Source organism: Penaeus monodon, chromosome 33 (genome assembly GCF_015228065.2).
Source record: "Penaeus monodon isolate SGIC_2016 chromosome 33, NSTDA_Pmon_1, whole genome shotgun sequence".
NCBI lineage: Eukaryota > Metazoa > Arthropoda > Malacostraca > Decapoda > Penaeidae > Penaeus > Penaeus monodon.
This window is the reverse complement of record NC_051418.1, coordinates 28,099,479-28,099,740: the sequence shown is the minus strand read 5'-3', so window position 1 is coordinate 28,099,740 and position 262 is coordinate 28,099,479.

The window sequence follows — 262 nt, the reverse complement described above, 5'->3', positions numbered from 1 at the left end:
CAAAGTTTGAGAAGAAAAATTTTTGTATTTAGAAAATTTATTTATTGAAATTTTTGTTATTTAGAAATATTATTTTTTTTTTTAAAATTTTAAATTGTTAATGGTATTTAATATTAATTTATTTTATTTTTATTAATATTATTATTTATTATATATTTTTTTAAATTAATTTATATTTTTTTAATATATATACCATATAAAACAATAATTTATATTTATTATATTTATTATATATTTTATAATAATATATATATATATTAAT